This window comes from Temnothorax nylanderi, unplaced genomic scaffold (assembly GCF_030848795.1).
Source record: "Temnothorax nylanderi isolate EJ_2023f unplaced genomic scaffold, tnyl_v1.0 TNYL_tig0481_pilon, whole genome shotgun sequence".
Lineage (NCBI taxonomy): Eukaryota > Metazoa > Arthropoda > Insecta > Hymenoptera > Formicidae > Temnothorax > Temnothorax nylanderi.
The window spans coordinates 29,907-38,649 of record NW_027249543.1 but is presented as its reverse complement, the minus strand read 5'-3'; the positions used below and the strand labels follow the sequence as shown (position 1 = coordinate 38,649).

At 27.1% G+C, this 8,743-nt stretch overlaps 1 long non-coding RNA gene and 1 pseudogene across 1 annotated transcript; both read right to left on the bottom strand.

Moving 5' to 3' along the window:
* Window positions 1–453: 453 nt before the first annotated feature.
* LOC139783243 (uncharacterized) lies at window positions 454–3,803 on the bottom strand (annotated as a pseudogene).
* A 1,682-nt stretch (window positions 3,804–5,485) lies between these two features.
* LOC139783238 (uncharacterized) lies at window positions 5,486–7,354 on the bottom strand. The gene is made up of 5 exons (XR_011721178.1): window positions 7,099–7,354; window positions 6,669–6,770; window positions 6,337–6,423; window positions 6,114–6,191; window positions 5,486–5,705 (listed from the first exon to the last, which is right to left on the bottom strand). It is a non-coding gene; the product is annotated as an uncharacterized lncRNA (long non-coding RNA).
* Window positions 7,355–8,743: the final 1,389 nt, after the last annotated feature.

Here is an 8,743-nt window from a genome sequence, read left to right as displayed (position 1 = left end):
AGTTTTATTATAAAGAAATGTAAGACATATTGTTTATTCCAAACGACAGTCTTAAAACAAACATTACATGTAGAATTAAAAAATAATTATTACAAGTTATTTAATCATAAGAACTATTGATAAGCTACTAATAAATTGGTTTATATTTAATAAGATAATATTTAGGCAAGTGTCAATGAGCTAACTTCTCTATTTAATAAATTGATTAACAAGCAACTTTGTCAATATAAGTAATAACGAATGCATGCATGTAATAACAGACATATAAATTTAGGACAGAAAAGTACATCACAATCTGACATCAATTAACGCAATTTATTCATATTTTACTCATTACATTTTCTATATACGCCTTATATATTTGTAATTGTTTTTTAAATTAAGTGAAATATATAATTTCTTGTTGTTAGAATATATGTTATAAATAAATACTATTATATTTTTACTGTCAATATGAAAAAAAAATAAAAATAACAAAATATTTTTTATCTTTCATGTAAATTCAAGAAACATTTTTGAATATAGTGTTTAAGTGCCTAAAAATTTTTAAACATTTTATAAATATCTCTCTAGAGACAATAAAAACAAGATAATCTCAAAATTTAGAACGTAAATCTTTCTGTTGATTGTTAAACCAGGTTTTTACTTGACTTATCGTTCGTGTTTTTAGAACGTAAATCTTTCTGTTGATTGTTAAACCAGGTTTTGACTTGACTTATCGTTCGTGTTTGTAAACAAGGATTAGCTGCTATTAGAGCTGCAATTTCCTTAGGAGTGGGACATTTATTAGTATATAAGTATCTATTAAATGCTTTTAGCACTATATTTTTCTGTTCATCAGGCCAACGTATACGTTTGCACTTCATTTTTGCTTTATTATCTATAATTAAAAAGATGAAGGTTGTTAAATAAGCAATTTTTTTAAACAAAACAAAATTTATGGTACATTATTACGTATGGTACGTATATACAATAGAAATGTATATTTGAAATTAAAGTAACTTGTACAATGAAATTAATGATTTCGAGTTTGATCATGTATGAAAACATCGAACTTACTGTTGTGTAATTTCTTTGGATTTTTCGTAATTTTACTTTTCCTTTTTGAAATCAAACTGTCATCAGATTCTGTAAATAAAATAATCTTTTCAAATATATATCTGTATTAAAATATAAACTTTTTTTCTCTTTACATAAAATGGAGTTTTGAAAATATAATAGTGATAATATCATTTCGTACCTTGCACATTAGTACTATTAGTATTATTATTAGTAAAGTTATCATCATCAGTAGTATTGTTTAAACTAATGGTACCATTATCGTAATCATCATTTTCATCACTATTGCTATCATTATCGCTGTCACTTTGAGTGTTAATATCTGTCCCTAGTGCAGCTTCCAGATATTTGGTGATATTGAGAATATCAGCCTCTTTTTGAGGTAATCTATAGAATTGCTTATGTATATTTTCTTTATGTCCCATAAAATCTGCTAATTCGGATACTTCTACTTCTGTTAACTTTAATTTGTGACAATTGGTTGCGATATGTTTCCTAAGAAGAGTACCTCGCAATCTTTCAGGATGGTCAGCTCCACATTCATGAGCAAATTGTCGCATATGATCGCATGCTCTTAAGTATTTAAATCTCTGTTTATGGAAACCTTTTACACCAAAAACGTATGGGTTTTTTGGATGTACATTAGCTTTATCTCGGCATTGTATAAATAATTGTATACAATTTAATAGATCAAAATGTAATAAGACAGGAACAGGACGACCTAATTTTCCTCTAATTTGAAATCGTACATATTTGCGTGCAATTGCTTTTGCTGAATTTGAGAGAGACTTAAAAAGATCTGGATCACTTTGTTCATTTAAACTTTCATAGTTATAAAAATCTTCTAATAGTATTCTTTGCATTTCACCAGCGCGTTTTCTGTTATATATTTGCATAGAAATTAATGTACATTGACCCAGAGTTAACCATACATTATATGAAAATTCTTCCTTCAAAATATTGTATGCTTCATGTCTCTTACTGTTTACATAATTGTAAAGCTTTTTTATATCGCTTATACTTGGAGCTACTTCTTTTTTTTGTCGTATCATATGTGCTCTCGTTTCCATTACTGTTTTGTTAACTGAATGGCTAAAATCTTCTTTACGAAGAGAAAGAAAATCTTCAACTAGAGCCTTTTTAACAGGATCATGATTTTTAATACACTGTGAGCGCCATAATTCTCCAACTTCTTTTAATAATGTACCTAACTGAAATGCTGTATAAGCAGCCTCAAATTTCTGAGTTTCTGTATTATATCGAGCTACTTGATATACTGCTTTAATACAGTCATCGTAATATTTTGGTTCATATAGTGAGGCAAAATCTGTAATTTCATTGTTTATTTCTTTTAATGCTTTTAAAAATCGTCCAAGTGTTCGTAATCGATTTCGCACCATATCGTGTTGATGCTGCGGTTTGTATTTCATACAAAGTTTGTTACCATATCGAATAATTAATTCGTCATATCTTATAAGACGCGTAATAGAATCTTCTCTTAACACTGGAAAGATCACTTTTTTTTAGAGTTTGAGAAGCTATTTCATTAATTCTACCGAGGATTGCTCGTCCAAGGACTGTTATTATTCGATTTTTAGAATGTTTTACATTTACACACTTTCGAACATGATTTCGTAAAGTATTTTTAGAAAAAAATCCATGACATTTGATACACACTCCATATTCATTAGCTGTTTTGTCAAACTTTATATTCGGTCTTCTAACAACATGTAACTTGCCATCATTTAACATTTTGTTCGTGTTAAATTGAAATTCTCCTTTTCGACGTATTGTTTCAATTATTTTTTTACGTTCAAGACATCCTTTCGGTAATGCAGCGAATTTCTTAACATCTTCTTCATTACGATGTACACTTTCTAAATGTCTTGCAATTTTTGCTTTTGGTAACTTACAATAAAAACAGTAATATTTTTTTGTGCCACTACGAGAATTATCAATTGTAAGTTGTGCATCATCACATCCTGATACACCCGATGCATTTGCGGTTGTTGATAAATTAAAAGTAGTCGATTCGTTTAAGCTATTGTTACATGCACTTGCTTCATTTTCGTTTATAAGTTCATCATTGCTTTCATAATCTGTGTAGCTAGCTGAATCTTCTGATGGTTTATAATCTTTGTCAAAGTAGTTCTCATCTTCGATATTTTCACTATTTTTCTCCGGATTATTCTCCACTTGTTCTTCTATTATAGTATTTCCTAATTCCACTAAACATAAAACATTACTGTATATATAACTTTATTAAATATGTAAAGATGTAAATACGTGTAAATAAAATTTTAATAAAACTTATATATAATTTTTATGACAAAATTTTACTTATTATTAACTAACTTTGGGTAATATCTTCAATTTCAGGAAAATTTTCAAAGTAGTTCTCACCTTCGATATTTTCACTATTTTTCTCCAGATTATTCTCCACTTGTTCTTCTATTATAGTATTTCCTAATTCCACTAAACATAAAACATTACTGTATATATAACTTTATTAAATATGTAAAGATGTAAATACGTGTAAATAAAATTTTAATAAAACTTATATATAATTTTTATGACAAAATTTTACTTATTAACTAACTTTGGGTAATATCTTCAATTTCAGGAAAATTTTCTAATGTATATGTATTATTGAAAGGCATCAATTCATCCATTATAAAAGAAGTATCATTAATACTACTACAATCTAGCAAACAGTTTCCTATTTCTTCATTGTTATAATTACTTTGTTGTAAAATTAATGATTTGTCCGATACAGTTAAATTTGGCGAGTTACTTTCAGACTGATACTTGCAATCAAACATAAATAATTTATATAGATTCTTTATATATGCATAAAAATAAATGCATGATATATTTCGATGCAAATTAGTCACAAAAATAAAAATTGAAATAAAAAATTAAAATATCTCTAATTCCTTAACAAGTTCAGGAACATGTTTTGTCTGAATACTGCTTCAATCTATTCCAAGAAAAATGTGTGTAATACTTTCAACAATATAACAATTTATAAAACAAATAGTATGTATAATACACAGAAAAAATAGCAAATAAAGCGTAACCATAAAATAATATGTAAGACATGGCAAAAAGAATATAAAGCATAGCGTTAAAATAAAACTAGATTAATTATTAGTTTTTGATGTTTTGGTTTTATGAAACATTAATTGATATAAATATTTATAGAAATAGTAAAGAGAAATGTTTTCTTCTAATAGAAAAATAATGCTGTTTGTAGAAAGAAACAATTTAAAAAAAATTTTAATATGAACAATTAATTCTTCATTTAAGTACTTTTTTAATTAAAGTACTTTTAATTAAAGTACTTTTTTTAAATATAATTTTGAATTTAAAAATCAAATATTTACAAAATTGTAATTATAACTATTTTAGATAAAATTATTTAAATTAAAGAGTTTTAACTATATATTTTATTTCTTTATGAAATATTTGTGATGCGCTATGTCGTACATATATTTTACATACTTGTCTTCAAAAGTGTCTTGTTGCCATAATTTGCCGCATACATCTGAAATAACTAGTAAATTATTCGTATTTTATTAAATTAAAATTTTTCATTTTATTATTGTGCAACATTAGGAAAACTTTATTTACCTGCATACTTCCAGTTCTGTAATTGTTTCAGATTTATTTTTTCTGTCATTACATATTAGTTGCTTGCTTGAATTTTCATTATATGACAAGTTTTTATAAAATGCGCGATTAAACGCAGCAAGCAGAAATTGAGAACGATCTATAAAAGCGGCAGATGTTAAAATAAAATATCAATTATTTCAAAATAAGAAACTAAAGGAAAAACTGATAGGTAAATGAATATGTATATGTCACATGACATTTCAATTAAAAATACCAAAACTTCTATCAGATTTTTATTTCTATCTTATTTTGACTTCAAATTACCTTGTATATTATTAAACTGTTTATTACTCTTTTCACTCTCTTTATAATTTTGTAAAACACGCGTTTTGTTATGTCCGTCGAGAATTTTTCTATCTTCAGTTTCATTCATTTCTGTTAATAAATAATATCTTTATATAAACATTATATAGATATTTTATCTTTCAGCTCTAGGATTTTTATGACTTAGAAATTTACTGTGTACCTTCCAATTTCTGTTCATTATATAATATTAATTTATTATCTTTTCAAAACTTATGATTATTAGTATTTCTACTTTCATAATTTTATAGAACAATCTTGAAATTTACTTTATTTTCATTTTCCATCTTTATTTCTATTTTTGTTGTATCTTATAATCTCTACAATTGCTTTGCGAAACATACTTTTCTCTATTTATGCAATCGATAAATGTACAAACTTAGAAGTCGAAAATGTTTTAAAAATATTTTGAATACAATAATTGAACATCATACCTGAGTTATCTTGTAGATTATTATATAACTTAATTTCATTTGTTTTATTTTTATTTTTATAATTATTTGTTATTCCAGTATCATCATTGTGTAGAATAACGCCTAAATTAATTTCACTTTCTTGTACGTTTTTCACTCTTATGTTCATCTTACTTATGTTCTTTTTGTTATTAAGTTCTTGAATTTGATTTTCCTTTTTTCGTTTTTCGTTTGAATAAAGTTCTTTTTTTACAACTGTAATTAATAATTTAAAAAATTTCAATAGTATACCCTAATAATCAAATCAGCAATCAGCAAAGAATTTTAATGTTTAATAAACAATAGATAATAAAATGAAAATCCAATATCAAATTTAAGCATTTGGAATTATATCTAGTGATTAACTCATTTTTTCTAAAACAAATTAGAAAAAAGTAAAGTAAAAAAATAAAAAATTATTAAGTTTTACATTATAATAATATTTAATCAATAGACAATATAGTTTATTTCTCTAATTATTTTTAACTTATTAAATTAAACAATTTATTAATGATAACCCAATAACTATCTCTAAATTAATAAAATAGTATGTAAAAAAAAATACAAAACAGTATTATAATAAGTATGTAAAATTTATAGAATTAAAAATTAATATGTAGATACCTTTTATATAAAAGTTCGATAATATTTTATTTTCTATTATGGTTGGAATCTGACGTTCTCTGAAGTGCGTTACTTGATCTAATTTTGAGAAAATATTACATAGTTAGTAGTTTTACAAATATTAGACACATTTAAAAATATACATTAAAGTTAAGACTTATTCGTAATAGTACTCTAATAGTTTTATAATAGATTTATTACTCTGTATTATTCATTTTCTTACTCGTTTTTCTGATAACTTTCGTCAAATAAATGTAAGGAATATTCATATTTAAATTATTCGCAATATTTTTAAGTACACCATAGTTTCCTGAAAAAGAATGAAAATATTGATAACATTTATATGTTTAAAAAATTAAATTACATTTTTGCACTTATAAAAAATTACTGGTTACAATAAAAGATACATTCCACTCAACACTACAAATGCTTCGAAGCACTTCTTTTCTCCTTTCTCTCAATAAAGAAAGAAGCAGAAGAAGGATGCTTCAAAGTGTTTGTAGCATCAAATGAACCGCAGCTGTGACAATTGTGTTTAAGTTAGAATATACGTACCATGCTTAGCTATTATAACGTCATGTTTCTTTTTTCTGTTTGTGCACACATAGTGCTTTCGATTTCTTTTTATTAAGAAATAATGTATTTTTGCCATGTTTTCTATAAAAAAAACAGTGAATTTGCTTAAGGTAAATGTACCAATGCCGGGACGCTTAAGACCGATGTCTGGACACCTTTATTATTTCAGTTTTTAAGTAAGTATAACGCGAATTAAAATTAAAGACAAAACTATAATACGAAAAAAATACTTTTATTTATGATTCTTCGATTCGAATTTGCATTATAACTTATTTAAGAACTAAAATGATAAAAATGTCCAGACACAGGTACGTGTCCGGGCATTGGTACATACATTTACCTTAAATACAACAAACTTTGTATGCACATTGAAGACTATCATTACCTAACCTAAATTAAACTTTCTTACCTCAGCTTATCTAAATACAAAAAACGCAGAGAAACTTGATTCAATATTCAATATTTGGGTGCATTTGTTTACGCAAGGCTGCGTGCAGAAACATCACCCAAGTGCTAAAAATCCTACAGCATATGTTACGTGCACTATAAATTTTCAGCGCTCGGGTGATGTTTCTGCACGCAGCCCTGTGTAAACGAATGCACCCTTTATTCCGTCAAACAACGAAACGTTACGTTTACATACTAATAACGTCTACCTAATCTTTGATTTCCACGTATACGTTGCCGCGCTTTACAGTCATCAAATACAAAATGACATAGATGCATATGCATAGCATGAGAATGTTCAGACCAATGAGCATGCATTGTAAATTAAGGTCGGTATTCATAGTCGATTCGTATATTTAAGATCGTTTTAAGTATGGTCAGAGGCAGACTTGAGACATCGTCCAACCAATAAAATGTCAGTATTAGCATCTTAAACGTGAAATTTCATGGGCAGTGAAAAGCAGCAGCAGATCGTACTGATTTGCTACAAAATAGAGAAGTTCTCGAGTTTCTAGAACTTCTCTATTTTATAGCCAATCAGTACGATCTGCTGCTGCTTTTCACTGCTCATGAAATTTCACCTTAAGACATTACTTAAAACAATCTTGAAATAAGAATCTTGAAATAAGAATCTTGAATTAAGATCCGACTATGAATAACGGCTTAAGTGGTTCATATTGAACGTTCATTAGTTTAAACAGTCTTATGCTATACATATGCAGCTATTACATATACATTATTATTTGCTATTATATTATACACACGTTCAAACGCACACACACACGCACACACACGCGCACACACACTAGATATTAATATAACTAAAAATGGTGTGAAACATTGTAGTTAAAATCGTATTACAGTTATGTTTTTGCAATCTCATCAACAATGTATCCTGTCTAGCGAGGTGGTTATGAAACGACATCATCAAAAATCAGCTGACAGTAAAAATACCAAAATATTTGCAAGGTGCCGTGTACGTCGTCATTCCTGCACTTGGCGTAATAATCTGAGTACAGTAAAACTGGTGATAGAAATAACCTGCCGCAAAGTCAAACTGTGTTTCTTGGAGCTGAAATATCTTTTTTAGTGTTTATTGCAAATATTTCGACAACCGTTGAAGATATATAGATAATTTAAAACAGACTGTTTACATTGCAATCTGCTGTATTAAAATTGCCCGATTTTATTAATGCCAATTATGTATGTCAGTTTATTATAACAATATAGCGCATGGAAACATAAGGAAACGGGCGCCAGGCAACGTTTCAATGTCATAAAACGCTCATATCTTTGCAACCATAAATAACAGAAATATAATTCAAAAATATTTTTAGTTCGTATTTTGTTGTAATTGAACAACTCGATTTTGTTCATACCAATTACATATTTCCGTATATTAAGACGAAAAACTGCACGAGAATCTGGTGGAACGTCACGACCTTAGCTGTCGGTTTCTTCTCTCTTTATCGTTTCAAATAACAGAAATGTAGGTATAACTAGCATTAATAAAATCAGATAATTCCAATAGAGCAAAGTATAAACTAACAAGTGCTCTTTAAATCATCAAGAATAGACACTTTTCTTGCACAACAATATGATCTCAA